The sequence below is a fragment of the Pinus tabuliformis genome, chromosome 9 (genome assembly GCF_031772625.1).
Source record: "Pinus tabuliformis cultivar Carrire ecotype Pingquan chromosome 9, CPIR1, whole genome shotgun sequence".
NCBI lineage: Eukaryota > Viridiplantae > Streptophyta > Pinopsida > Pinales > Pinaceae > Pinus > Pinus tabuliformis.
The window spans coordinates 863554567-863567393 of record NC_142307.1 but is presented as its reverse complement, the minus strand read 5'-3'; the positions used below and the strand labels follow the sequence as shown (position 1 = coordinate 863567393).

At 35.7% G+C, this 12827-nt stretch overlaps 1 long non-coding RNA gene across 1 annotated transcript; it reads right to left on the bottom strand.

The window, feature by feature from the left end:
• Positions 1-11582: 11582 nt before the first annotated feature.
• Positions 11583-12267, bottom strand: LOC149151508 (uncharacterized). Its single transcript, XR_016262895.1, has 2 exons — positions 12225-12267; positions 11583-12038 (listed from the first exon to the last, which is right to left on the bottom strand). It is a non-coding gene; the product is annotated as an uncharacterized LOC149151508 (long non-coding RNA).
• Positions 12268-12827: the final 560 nt, after the last annotated feature.

Below are 12827 nucleotides of genomic sequence, written 5' to 3'. Positions count from 1 at the left end.
AACAGGTCAATTTTGGATCAAAGCAGCTGCTCCACTAAGCATCTGCGCTGAATGTCAAAAGCTCCATGGTGTACCTGCGCTGCATAGCAAGTGCAACAAAGGCTACCTGCGCTGGGCGTACTTTGACATGTGGAGGAATCTTTTCTCAATGTGCCAGTGCCCAGGAAGCTTCCAAAATGACACTTGGATCAGAAGATTCGCCTAATGATGAGTAAAGAGGTTCTAAAACTCCAAGTGGAAGGTAGAAACTCCGAGTGGACTCAAGGACTGAAGAACAACTGGAGTTGAAGAGGACAACAAGTCACACATCAAGCTGACTTATCTTCACTCCAAAACTCTATATAAGGATCTCATCCCATGGGATCAAGAGGTCGGAATTTTGTGCAAAGAATTGCTGTTGGTTTACAGTTGTGAGTATTGGGTGATTGCTTGAGGGAGGTGAAGAGGAGATTTCTTTCCGTCGGGAAGGTGATGCTGGATTGGACCTCTCACGGTTGTATCACCGCCTGAACCTTACTTCCTTATATTAATAAAGCATTTGAGGTTCTTCTATTCGCATGTGTTTCAATGGTGTATTGTCTTACTTGCGTATTTGATTTATGCTAATCCTTGAATCAATTATGAATGCATGCTTCTTGTAGTTTCCTTTTCTTGTCTTGTTCGCAGGATCTCGTGTAGCTGGGCCCGTGAGAAGACTTGGAGCTGGGAGCGAGCGGAAAATAGAGGAGATTGGATCGACCATTTGCGCAAGACATCGGTAAGTGGATCTCTTCCTTTCATCTCTTGCATGTCATAAAGAAGTAACTTTAGATAGCTTTGCTTCAGCTGTTGCTAAGGAACTATCACCCTTAGAGTGGGATAGGGTCATTCCGTGTTGGATACTTTTCCCCACAACACTCTCTCATCAAGGATCTCCAAGATTATTTACTTAAATTTTAATTTAAAAATAATATTTTTCCTCATCTCAACACGATTCCTATTTCTTCTCCTATTTGTCTCTTGATCCCCCTTTTTTAATCCTTAATTTGTGTTCATTACTAAAGTCAATTGATGACTCAAGAATTGATCCCCTATATACTCCCTAATTTAACTCAAGTTATCTCTTAGATGGATATTCTTATGTTGGTTGTTGCCACATGGAGGTTTCCTATATTTCTCTAAAATTTAATTTATTAATATTATTTTAATTCACCATCCTCTTCTCTTAATTAGGTTTAACTATTTTAGGATTAATATTTATTCTTACATTTATGTCCCTCTTTCCCCTTTTTACCTAATTAAACTACATTATCTAGCTAATGTTTTCCAACATGGGAAGGGTAGATTTTTTAAGGTAAAATATTTTATTTCTTCCTATGATCCTCTTAACCCAAGATTTATTCTTGATTTAATTACCTCGGTTTCTAACATCATTTACCCTTGATGTGAATTTACCTGGTTTTCATTTCTTAATTATATTTATTAATTTATTTATTTTTAATGATTCCAAGGGTGCCATGTTTGGTCGTGCCCTCATGAACCTCCCTTGAAGTTCCAAGGGTGCGCGCCCCTTGGTAAAATCCTCATGAGAGACCCAACTTTGGGACGTGCCCTCATGACATCGTGATCTTCAAGGCGAAGGTGTTTCAACCTTTCCAGCCCAAGTCACAGCGAGCGTGCTAGTGGGTGAGATCAAGAACACTGTCCCACCCCTCCCATTTAGTTCCATCCAATTGTACAACCCCATCACCCATATGTGAGTCATTCGGCCAAGCAACTAATATGTGCCTGCAAACACTAACATATCATCAAAATATAGATAGACATATATAGCAGGTTTTAAAATCGAATTAGAATTTCAAAGATAAAATAATATAAATTTTCATCAAACCAGGTGTCGTCAACTCTTCATGTGTGATTGCCTCTAGCGGTTTCCTACCATGCTCAATAGTAATCAGTAACAAGATTTCTCATTGTTAGTCATCGTCATAATAGCATCATTACCATCACTCGGTCATTCACATCATTGTTCATTGTGAACCAAAACTAATGCAAGTAGGTAACATAGGGGACACATCCATCATGGCTATCATCACCATAACATCCATGGAAGCATACATATCCATTAAAGATATCAACATCATAACATCAAATAGATAACAAACATAACCATTTATGCCACAATCATCATAATATCAATAGAGAACATGCATAACCATTAATGTTATCTTCGTCATAATATCAATGGAGATCATACATAAACATAACAACCACTAATATCACAACCAATAATAACAGAGTCATGTATCCGGATCCTCAACCTGAGGTCCTCAAGTAATAAAGTGTGGGCCTTAGGGCTAAATAAATGCTAGTCTCATATCACTGTCAGTCAACTAGAGCGGGGCACTACATACACCCCTTCTTAATAATAGAATTCATCTCAAAGTCCTTGGAATAGTTAAGGAAAATGGTGACGCATCTCCTCGCCGTCCTCCAAAATAGCTAAACTACGACTATAATTGTGCCACTAGACCTTAACTTGGTCCACTAACCATCATCTAATTTGCAAAGTTCGCTGGTCCAGTATGCGAACTGGTTCGACCATTACTCTTCCCTCTACCAAAACCTGCAAATGACCAAAGTCAATAACATGCGAAGGATCTGAAATATAATGACGCAAAACATAAATATGAAACATATCATGCACACATGCTAAAGATGGAGGTAAGGCAAGCCTATATGCCATTGGCCCTTTCTTTTTTAAGATTTCAAAAGGTCCCACAAACTGTGGAGACAATTTTTCTCCCTTTCCGAATCTTGTAGATCTTTTTTTTGGGGGGGCTTACTCTCAGGAATACCCTATCTCCCACTTCATAACTTCAGTCTACCCGATGAGCATCAACATAGCTCTTTTGTCGGTCTTGTGCTTCTTTTAGCCTTCCTCTAATCATAGTCATTTGTTCTTCCATCTCTTGCACCACTTTCTGTCCTATTAATACTCAGTCCTCTAGTCGGTCCCAACTAAGAGATGTTCTGCAAGGTCTTCCGTATAAGAACTCAAATGGATCCATCTAAATGGAACTCTGATAACTATTATTGTAAGCAAATTCCACGAGGGTAAAAACTCCTCCCATCTCTTTTGTTGGTCCATCACATACCTCCGAAGCATGTCTTCGAGGATTTGATTAGTCCTTTATGTGTCTGCCCATCTATCTCAGGGTGAAAAGTAGTTTTGAAGTTCAACTGGGTTCCCAATGTTTCTTGGAAACTGGTCCAAAACCTTCCTGTAAACACTGCTCCCCTATCAGATATGATCTTCCTAGGCAATCCATGTAATCTCATAATCTCATCAACAAAAACTATGGTTATTTCTGGTGCCTTATATGTAGTCTTAACTGGTATGAAATGGGTGCTCTTGGTCAATGTGTCCACCACTACAAATATGGAATCATGTCTTCTTGAGGTCATTGGTAGTCCCAAAATGAATTCCATTGACATAACTTCCCATTTTGATTTTGGTATCTCATGGGGTTGCAATAATGTTGCTAGATGTCTGTGTTCAGCTTTTACTCGTTGACACTCTAAGCATCTTGCTACCAAGTTTACGATGTCCTTCTTCATCCCTTTCCAAAAGAAGAGTGGTTTCAGGTCCACACTCATCTTCTTAACACTAGGGTGTGCCATGTATACTACATGATGTGTTTCATTCAAGATTAACTGGTGTATATCTTCATTCGGTGGTACATATATCCTTCCTTGAAATCGTAGTAGCCCATCGTTATCAAGGGAGTATTCTTCATATTTTGGGATCTGCATTTCATCCTCTCTCAAACCTTTTCTAACCTCTTGAAACCAGGTGTCCTTAGATTGTAAAATCAAGCAGTTTCTCCCTCAAATTTGTCTTTAAGGGACTCACTGAAAATATCATAGACATCCTACTTAAAGCATCAGCCACCCTATTTACTATTCCTTTTATGTAAGTGAGATCAAAATCATATTCACTAATTAGCTCAGACCATCATCTTTGTCTTGCATTTAAGTGGTCTTGAGTGAATATGTGTTGTATCCCACAATGATCAGTCCTAAGATCAAACTTCCTTCCAAGAAGGTAGTGTCTCCAAATCTTTAGTGCATAAATAATTGCTACCATTTCTAGATCATGGGTTGCGTAGTTTTCTTCGTGGGTTTTAAGTTTCCTTGTTGCATAAGCTATTACTCTTCCTTCTTGCATCAACACACAACCTAGCCCTTCCTTGGAGGCATCAGTGCAACCCAAAAATTCTTGTTCCATATCCGGCACCTTCAAAGTTGGTGTTGTCATTAATAACACCTTTAACCTTTGGAATGCCTCTTCACATTTTTTAGTCCAAATGAATTTGCAGTTTTACCCTTTGGAATGACAAATGCCCCGGGTGTTTTCATGAGTTTGAGGAACGAAATATTTCAAGAGTACTTTGACAAGTTTTTACAAGTCTTTATCGATGACATTTTGATCTACTCAAAGACCCCAGAAGGGCATGACAAACACTTGAGGATAGTTCTTCAATGTCTTAGAGAAAACCAGTTATACGGGAAGTTGTCAAAGTGTTCCTTTTACCAAACCAAGATTCATTATCTTGGACACATTATCTCTAGGGATGTTATCGCAATAGACCCGGTAAAGATCGAGGCCATCATGGAATGGCCAACACCAACAAATGTCCATGAAATACAAAGTTTCATGGGCATGACAGGGTATCATCATAGATCTGTCGAAGGGTTTTCGAAGACAGCAAGCCCCATTACCGAGCTCTAAACAAAGAACAAGAAGTGTAGGGAGGTTTTACTTGTTGGGTTCCCTAGAAAAATTGTGTTTTTTATATTGCGTGTATGTGTTATGTGTTCCTATTCCATTGCAATTAGTACAGACATTATGTGTCTTTATGAAAATAAGTTAGATTTCAGATTGTTCACATAAGCAGTTGCAGAATTTTATGGAATTTCTACACAGAGGTCATTTCCAAAGGATTTGTTAAATGAGGTCGACATTTCTGCTAAAGGAGAGCTAACTGTGTGTTAAAATATCAGTTCAGAACTTACTTGAAAGAGGACCTTTGAGGTGCTTCTTCAGGGGAAGAGATAAGTTGGTACTTTTTTTGTAGAAATTTTCTAAAGAAGCAAATAAAATTCTCCTTGAAGACTGGTTTCCCCTTGTGGGATTTTCCAGAGCCATTGGACCAAAGACAAGGTTGTTAAATTTATGTGTGTGCTTACAATTTTTCTCTTGTATCAGTTTTTTTGGAAAAGTAAAATGGTAGAGTAGCCATTTTTGTTTCAAGCTAAATGCAAAATTAATAGATGTATCAGTCATGTTTTATGATAGGTTTGGGCATTAAACCATGAAAAACTTGAAAACTGGCTTAGGCTACAGCAGAGCATAATTTTCTACAACAATAACTCCTTAAGGCATGTCCAATGCCTATTCAATATTACCAAAGAAGAATGTAACTACAACTCATCATAAATTCAAATTAAATAGATTTAAAATATAATCATGAGGATCAAGGCAATGTTTTATAATTTCCAATTTAAGGATCAAACACCAATTCTAAAAGATGTGATGCTCCAATATGGACAGGAATCACAACAAGAAGATAAGCAAAAATAAGTGGTTCATGAAAACAAATGGAGAAATATCAATAATTTTTTTATTATTATTATAAAAGACAAGGAAATTACTCATCCAATACATCAAAGGCAAACCTTGCTTACCAAAGTCAAACTACTAAATTCAAAGGAAATGTTACTTCCAAAAGTCAAAGTTCAAGTTGTCTACCAAGAGACATCTGCCAACCAAACTAAGTTAAATATGTTTTCAAAAATTTAACTGCAAGTTGTGGACAAAAACTTTATTGATCACAAGAAACATAATCAAGTCAAATTAAAAATCATTTTGGAATTATCGAATTTTTTTATCAATCAACAGATAATTTGAGTATCTAACAAAAACTTAAATACCAAAAAGTGATTCGAGAATGACAAGTGGAGATCAAGAAGCAACAATCCATAAAGGCACTTTATCATTGTCCTTATCACAAAAACAGTCCCAATAACCAATGAATTTATTAGCGTTTACATTTATCTAACAAAATATGACACTCTATTTACAATCTGAAGAATCAAAATTTCAATATAACATGGAGTCAAAATAAAAACATGCTTAGATTCATAATGAAAGAAGTTTCATTTAAGAGTCTTATCAAAAGAGAATCCTAGACAAAATTGACCAAGGATGGATTGGTCCTTCTACAATGCAACAAAATTATTCAAAACTCAGAAGATCTCTTCTTCTCCTTTCTTCAATTGCTCGAGGATGAAGCATTTCAAGGAAGGGTGACATGTAATGAATCTTATCTATATAATATATATAATTCATAATTATTATTAATTACGACCATTCAGCATGACTAATCTTTTCAGCACTAATATAAAGTGATCACAGTGTTCACATGTAATCATCATTCATTAATATCAACTAGCAATTGTCCCAAAAGGTACAAAGAGAGGCCGATAGGATTAGTGAAAGGAAGAAAGTTCTATAGATAGTCAAGCATATATAAAGGTAAATAGTGAAAGGAAGAAAGTTCTATAGATAGTCAAGCATATATAAAGGTAAATAGTCAAGAAAACAGTGGGAATTTATAGATTGTGTTTCTTCGTTTACATTAATGATAAAAGATCCAGACGAAATTCCCTGAAGGCTTGTTCTTTTTCAGGGTTTGAGTGAAAAATGTCGTTGTGTATGTATCCTACTTATGGAAAAGGGTATAAACAGTTTTGAGGCAGCAAAGATTGCTCCCGAGAAAATTCCAAGAAACTGAAATCATTTTAATTGAATTTGAAATTGTAGAAACCTTGAACCCCTTTCTTGGTTTGAAATCAAAGTTGAAGATGATTGGTCCGAGTACAAAGAAAACGAGTGTATGGGAGTATGGGAGTGTAGAAGGAAAAATATCTGGAGACATAGATTATGTGAGGAAGCAAAACACAAATATGGTCTAAAACTATTGTTAGAATTGGATATCAAAGAAACCTGTTAACCTATTGCGAATGAGTGATGCATAAGCAGTGTTAAGTGGGGGCAATTGGTGTGTGACCAATGTTCTGTGTGAACTGGCGATCATTGGGAGTTGTTATCTGGAGACACAGATTAAAGTATAACTGAAAATTTTGGTTGTTGCTATTTTCAAAGTATTTTGTTTTACATACTTAAGTCCTCAAATATAGTGGTTTTAGATTCCATTTTGGCAAACCCACCATTCAAAATTGAAACCGATTTTAAATTCATGTATTGTATTTTTCAAAGTATTTTGTTTTACATACTTAAGTCCTCAAATATAGTGGTTTTAGATTCCATTTTGGCAAACCCACCATTCAAAACAATATGTATTTCTCTGGCCCTCAAAGCAAGCTTTTAACACTTATTAATCTATGCTCTGTCCAAGATACAATTCAAACTTTCATTTTCAAGCATTTTAAGAGGCAAAACAGTGCAAATATTTTAAATGTTCTATTTACTTGTCTGAATTTCTACAAATAAAATATATATCTTACATCCCCACCCCACCTTTAAGGGGTTTAAAAAGAAGAAAGAGCGCTCTCAAAAAAATTAGAAACCTTTAATATAAGGTGAATTTTTAAAAATTTACATCAAGAATTTGATTCTGGAAATTTCTGCAATCCCTACACATCCTTCCTTTAAAGGGCATTTTACAATTTGGCTTTCCAAAAATGGAAACAGTCTCAACCAAAATTTTCAATTATACTTTAATCTGTGTCTCCAGATAACAACTCCCAATGATCGCCAGTTCACACAAAACATTGGTCACACACCAATTGCCCCCAGTGTTATACACATCCTTCCTTTAAAGGGCATTTTACAATTTGGCTTTCCAAAAATGGAAATAGTCTCAACCAAAATTTTCAGTTATACTTTAATCTGTGTCTCCAGATAACAACTCCCAATGATCGCCAGTTCACACAGAACATTGGTCACACACCAATTGCCCCCACTTAACACTGCTTATGCATCACTCATTCGCAATAGGTTAACAGGTTTCTTTGATATCCAATTCTAACGATTTCACAATAAATAATAATAATAATAATAATTATTATTATTATTATTATTATTTCTTTTAAGTTAATTTTATAACATTTTTTAAATTGAATTTAAAAAGGAAAAGTTATAATTACTTTTGAGATATATCTAAACCTTGTATCCTCACGACTACTAAAATTATTCCCATAGAAATTAAATTACATTTTTAATAAATTTAAAAATGAGAATACTTTTATATATAAAGACGTGAAATTTATATAATATAAACAAAATTATTAAAAACTAGTGTAAATCCATCCTAACTAACGATCTAAGTGATGAGAGCAAGCAAAGTGACTAATGATAATAGAGGAAAGAGGGGACGATTTTTTTAAGTATTTCATTATTGTATTTTAGATGACATGATTGATCCAAAATATAGGTTCAATATTTTACAACCAATTAGGTTTTTTTTTTTATAGATACTTTCCTAAACACAATACAATGGAATCAAATTTAATGGATTGATGAGAGCAAGCAAAGTGACTAATGATAATAGAGGAAAGAAAGCACATGATTTTTTTAGGTATTTCATTATTGTATTTTAGTTTACATGATTGATCCAAAATATAGGTTCAATATTTTACAACAAATTAATTTTTTTTTTTTAGATACTTTCCTAAACACAATACAATGGGATCAAATTTAAGGGAGTGATGAGAGCAAGCAAAGTGACTAATGATAATAGAGGAAAGAGAGCGCATGCTTTTTTTAAGTATTTCATTATTGTATTTTAGTTGTCATGATTGATCCAAAATATAGGTTCAATATTTTACAACCAATTAAGTTTTTTTTTTTTTTTTAGATACTTTCCTAAACACAATATAATGGGATCAAATTTAAGGGCAGGGGGAGGGGGGGATGGGGGGTGGCATGATATAGAGAGAGGGAGTGAAAAGGGAGAGATGGAGAGAGAGTGAGGTAGAGAGGAGAGGGGGAGAGACAAGGAAGGGGAGAGGAAAGAGATAGGGAGAGAAGGGGAAGAGAGAGGGATGCACAAAGATGGAGGGAAGAGAGAGATGGGGAGATAGTGACAGAGTTGGAGGGAAGAGAGAGAGAGGGAGACACAAAGATGGAGGGGAGAGAGAGAAAGAGAGAGAGAGGGAGATAGTGACAGAATTGAAGGGAAAAGAGAGATATGGGGGGAGAGATAGAGGGAGGTGGAAGAGAAAGGGAGAGAGAGGAAGGAAGAGAGAGAGAAAAGGAGAGAGATCCAGAGTTGGAGGGGGAGAGAGAGACAAGGAAGAAAAAATACATATAGGGAGAAAGGTGGACAGAGAGAGGGAGTGACAATGGAGTAGTGGAGAGAGAGTGATAGAGGAGAGCAGAAAGGAAGAGAGAGAGAGGGAGAGATAAATAAATATAGAGAGAGAATGTGTATGTTTGGGTGGCGAGATAGAGAGAGGGAATAAGAAAGAGACACATAGATACAAATATAGATATTATATTATACTATATAACCATCCTAGATCCATCTTAACCCCAGATCTATCAAGCATCGAGAGGGATCAAATCTCTCGAGATGCAATCCTTTCTGAAGTTTCGCACTCAAAACATAGGTTTGCACCTTGAGAGATTGGATCCCTCTCAACGCTTGATAGATTTTGGGTTAAGATATATATATGGAGTATACATGTTTCGGTTTTGATGGATGGGTTAGTTTCAATAATAAGGTTTTAAGCTATTATAATAAAATTTAATATGTGGCTTGTATGTATTGAATTTGGGTGGAGAGCATAGTAATCATTTTTCTTAATGGTCTAAGATAAATCTAACTAATAGTGTTGTTAAAATATTACATTTATATATAGAGAGAGAATTTTTTACTAATCATTTTGAAAGAAAATATTCAATATTAACATGAACTAAAATTGTCTAGTCTTTCTCGATGGGACGTAGAATAGATGGTGATGGAGAGTATTGTTAAGGCACTTTGTGATGTGAAGGTCATCGGTACTCGGTGGGAAAAATCTATCCATGTTAAGGGTTGGTGTGGCATAGGCCGATAGGATTATTAATTTGGAATTGTAAAATTTAGTAGCAAATATTGCAGAGGGAAATTCCATGATATTATAGAATGAAATCCCATCCTATTACAAGTAAAACTAAGAAATTTCATATACCACAATACAAGTAAAACTGAAACCAATCTTGTAGAGTGAAATCCCATCATATTACAAAATGAAATCTCATTATATAGGATTTATTAGGGTCATTACAGAGAAAATTAACATAAGTGGAGAGTTGATTCAGAAGGTATGACATGGACTCTGTAGAGTGAATCCCCTAATCTTGTAGAGTGAATCCCATCATATTACAGAATGAAATAGAAGTCTAAAGGATTTATCAGAGACATTACAAAGAACGCTATCACAGTGGAGAGCTGCTTCACAAGGCAGGACATGGATTCTGCTTATTCACCACAGAAGCTCTTGTTGTTGAAGATGAGAAGCAGCACAAAAGTAAGTCATTCCACAACTACTACAAACTTACAACAATATTAACATCCTGCAAATATTCTCATCTATGAGGAGCTTTGGGGGCCTATAGATTACAAGAGAATAGCATAAATTCTTCACTAAACATGTTAGTAGCGTACTGATCATCTTGGCGGTTGGAGACAGAACTGTTGTTGAAGCTCTCTTTCCTCACAAACCCAGCAGGGGCTTTCTTGTCATAATTCTGAGTACAAAATTTGACTATCATTTTATGCATCTTTCTATTTATATACATTGTTTGAACTCCTGTACAAAATTTCCCACAGAAGAGAAACAAAAGATATTACAATCATATTGTAAGAGAAACAAAAGATATTACAATCATATTGTAAGAGAAATGATCTGGCTACTAACAAATGAAAACCAACATGAAATGATGATTCAAGCACTACAAAGTTAAATCCTAGTTTTCAAAATACATTCTGTATTAGCTACATGTGGGCATCAGACTGTCCTTGTATAGTGACTTAATCTATTTGGATAGCAAGAAATGAAAAGAATTCAAAACAAAGATGTTATTCCTAATCAAGTTTGACACAAGAATAGATATGCATATTAAGGTACACAACCACTTTTAAAGGAAAAGAAACAAATAATACTAAGATCCCCAGATATATATATAACAATAGTGTGGAGTTATTTCAACGAGGCTTGTCAAGGTAATCCCAGCTATTGTGGATCATGAGGCATTACTTTAAGAGACAATTACGAGATCAGTTTCAAAGCAGAGCTGTAGGAGATGGATCAAACAACAGAGCAGAACTTTATGCTTTTTGGTAGATTCTGAAAATAGCAATAGAGAAAGGTTTAGATTGTCTACATGTGATAAGAGATTCCAAACACATTGCAGAGAGGTCAAATGGAAATTTCAATCAGGAAAATTTGCAGCTGGCCCATCATTGGACGGAATCAGAGAAGCAAGGAAAAATTCCATGTCATTATCTTTTCAGCATGTCTGCAAAGGATAAATATGAAGGCTGATATATTGTTCAAGTAAGCACTGAGGATGCAGAACAGATGGATGGAGATGATTGAATACCCCATCTGGACCTTCTCATTCAATCTATTTCTAATCAAGCTATTATAGTAATGACCTTTTGGATGGCTGTTTTGGAAGCAGTGTCAAAACTTAAACATCATACTTACCCTAAAATTATTATAACTGTTTACATGCTTTCCAGGACTTTAATTGCATACCATAGTTACACATAAAAGCCACGACATTAATCACATAACAGTTTGAAATAGTTCAGCATGCCTTCATAACATTGGAGATATTCCAACTGTGTTCATATTTGTCACTAATCCTGGATGACTTTAATTACAGTTCTCAGACCCTCTCCTTTAAGCATGTGATCAAATGCCTTGTTGATGTCAGCAAAAGAAACCTTGTCTGTAACAAATTTATCCAGTTCAAGCTCCTGCAAATTTAACAATCAAGGAAGGAAAGATTAAAACCGTAATTATAACTCTAATTAGATATGATAAGCATAGATTGCTCCCGGCATGGTACGGACAAAAAAAAAACAACTGGGAAATATGACCACACAGTATTATCTACAATTATGGTTTGAATAAGCTGTTACAACTATGTTATGAAGTCTTACCCCATTCAAATACATCTCTACAAGGCCTGGCAAATCAGTTCGAGACTTGTAATTTCCAAAGAAGGTTCCTTTCAACGTTTTCTCGCTCAGAAAGTTTACAGGATTCGTTTTAAAGAATGCGTCTGAACGAGGGACCCCTGTTAAAACGGCTACACCCCAACCCTGCAAAAACAGAACTCTAATATCAAACATATGCATTGCCTGCATTTTCTTAATTAAATCGAAGCAATCAGTTTAAACTTTAAAGCTACAGCTTAGAATTGAAATGATTGATGTATCTTAAACCAAAGGAAACCAAGAGCTAGTACATCATGGCAGCATTCCAAAGCTTGAACCATGGCCTCAATACTCCCTGTGCATTCGACGCTGCAGTCCACCCCTCCATCAATTTTTTCCGCAATTACCTGTAAACATTTTTTATAAGTGTTTGGAAATTAAGAGTCTACACTGCTTTGAATGGATGGTGAATGAGTGCACTCCATGCGAAAACTTAAAATCTCCCCCACCTAAGTACTAAAGTACCACACTAGTCAAAAGCAACCAATACTCTGATCTGGGAGAGAGTTTGATGATCATTTTGGGCAGCTCAACGTACCTGCTGAA